Source organism: Penaeus chinensis, chromosome 7, assembly GCF_019202785.1.
Source record: "Penaeus chinensis breed Huanghai No. 1 chromosome 7, ASM1920278v2, whole genome shotgun sequence".
In the NCBI taxonomy this organism is placed as follows: domain Eukaryota; kingdom Metazoa; phylum Arthropoda; class Malacostraca; order Decapoda; family Penaeidae; genus Penaeus; species Penaeus chinensis.
In genome coordinates, this window is record NC_061825.1 from 20,898,384 (window position 1) to 20,900,883 (window position 2,500).

The 2,500-nt window shown below is 35.2% G+C and overlaps 1 protein-coding gene across 1 annotated transcript in view; it reads left to right on the forward strand.

Moving 5' to 3' along the window:
• The window catches only part of LOC125026905 (nuclear receptor coactivator 1-like), a 34,709-nt gene that overhangs the window by 31,504 nt on the left and 705 nt on the right, over positions 1 to 2,500 (forward strand). The window contains exon 9 of the mRNA XM_047615506.1: positions 1,065 to 2,500. This exon is cut by the window's right edge and continues 705 nt beyond it. The gene's annotated coding sequence lies outside the window, so the exon portion shown is untranslated. The remainder of the gene's footprint in view (positions 1 to 1,064) is intronic.

The following is a 2,500-nucleotide window of genomic DNA, read 5'->3' on the forward strand; positions in this document are numbered from 1 at the left end:
GTATACACACACACACACATACACACACACACACAACACACACACACACACACACACACACACACACACACACACACACACACACACACACACACACACACACACACACACACGTGTGTGCATATATATATATATATATATACATATACACACACACACACACACACACACACACACACACACATATATATATATATATATATATGTGTGTGTGTGTGTGTGTGTGTGTGTGTGTGTGTGTGTATGTATATATGTATGTGTGTGTGATTGTGTGTCTGTGTGTGTGTGTGTATACACACACACACACACACACACACACACACACACACACACACACACACACACACACACACACACACACACACGTGTGTGCATATATATATATATATATATATACACATATACACACACACACACACACACACACACACACACACACACACACACACACACATATATATATATATATATATATATATATATATATATATGTGTGTGTGTGTGTGTGTGTGTGTGTGTGTGTGTGTGTGTGTGTATGTATATATGTATGTGTGTGTGATTGTGTGTGTGTGTGTGTGTGTGTGTGTGTGTGTGTGTGCATATGTATATATGTATGGATATATATATATATATATATATATATATATATATATATATATTTATATATATATGGATATGCACACACACACACACACACATACACACACACACACACACACACACACACACACACACACACACACACACACACACACACACACACACACACACACATATATGGACACGAGCACAGTCACGGGCACACAAAGACTAAAAAGAAGCCACAATGAGAAATGAATTATAACGTTTCGAACTCGTCAATACTCCTCTAATTCGGTTATTTGTTCGTCTGGTGAGGAGATTATGACGAGTTCAAAACGTTATGATTCAAATCATGAATCAGAGAACACATAAAATCCAGAACAAACAAACAGACTAAACACAACTTAAACAGAACAAAGCGAACACAGGCTCCCTCCGCGGCCCTCCTGCAGCGACAGAATCTCACCGCTTCCTCCTTGCAGGGATAAAGACGAGGAGGCGTCCGCCGCGGCGGCCTCGGCCATCCGAGGCAGTCCTGAAGTGACTCCGGAGTCGCCAATCCTCGCCTAATTCCTGATCCCGAATCCGACAAAAGCTCATCACTTCGAGGGACGAATCCACGAAGAACTAGCTCAGCCAAGTTGTCATTGCAAGTGGAGGAGGGAGTGCTTGCGTTGAAAGGAAAAGACGAAGAAAATGTGAAGGGAGGTGCAGAGTGAGAAGATAAAGGAAAAAAGGGGAAAACAGTGGAAAGAGAGAGGGAAACATGGAAAGAGAGAGAGATAGCGAAAAGATGAAAAGTGAACATGTACAATAGAAGAGACAGTTTTCTTGTAGAGAATATTTCTTGTTTTAAATGGAATAACTTGATGCTATTCAAAAATCAATGAAAAAAAATCCCCTTCAGTTAAGGATGAAAAATATTTGCATATAAGTTTTTTCCCATTGTATTTTCTCATGGAAATATTTACGCGTGAAGTACTATTGGCTTTCGAGTTTTTAAAGTGACAATTAAGATCTTGATTATTATTAGAAAGATAAAAGCTGCTTTTTTCATTTCTTTACTCGTCATTACCAGTTTCATTGATGTAGTTGTTAGCAATTCTATATTAGAGAGAGAGAGAGAGAGAAAGAGAGAGAAAGATGATTATCTAGGAAATCAAACAAAAGTAAAGAAAACCAATGATTGCTAATTTAGTACTTATAGGAATTTTCAAAAGAATAAAATCGTTGCTGACACCCATTCTTAATGTGCTAAGGTTAACATCATTTCAGGTTAAATCCACATTATAAAGTTATAGGTTTGTAGATTTTTGACAACTACAAAACACTATAATCGCCTTTATTTTGATAAACATTCAAGAGACAAAATTAGTGATGATAACATTATTAATCTTAATAATGATAATGGTAATCATAATTATGATAATAGTAATAATAGTAATAATGATACTTATTACAGTCATAATGGCTGTAATATCGATTGATGATGATAATCCATAAATGGGAAAAAGACCTTTTAATAAAAGAAATATATTTACTAATTTTAGCTTCTGTACAAGTTGGATTTTTTTATTGTTATTATGATTATTTAAACATAAGGGCAGGTCAGCAGCATTCAGGGATTTTAAAAAACGGGAAATTTTATTCGAAAAGAGTGATATTTTAAATGTCAAAAATATATATATTAAAAACACATCTTTCCACAAAAGATAATAATGTTATGTATTTTGGTACTGCAAATATTTTACCGTATCGGAGAGGAAAAAATACAGAAAAGATGTCATGTCAATATGGTCGCTTAGTGTTGAGGAATCAAACGGAACATCGACCTTCGATGCCCAATATGTACAAAACAATAACATAATTCAAGTAAAAGTTGTGTGTGAAGTTTTATAAGAATTAGAAAAAGTGAAAA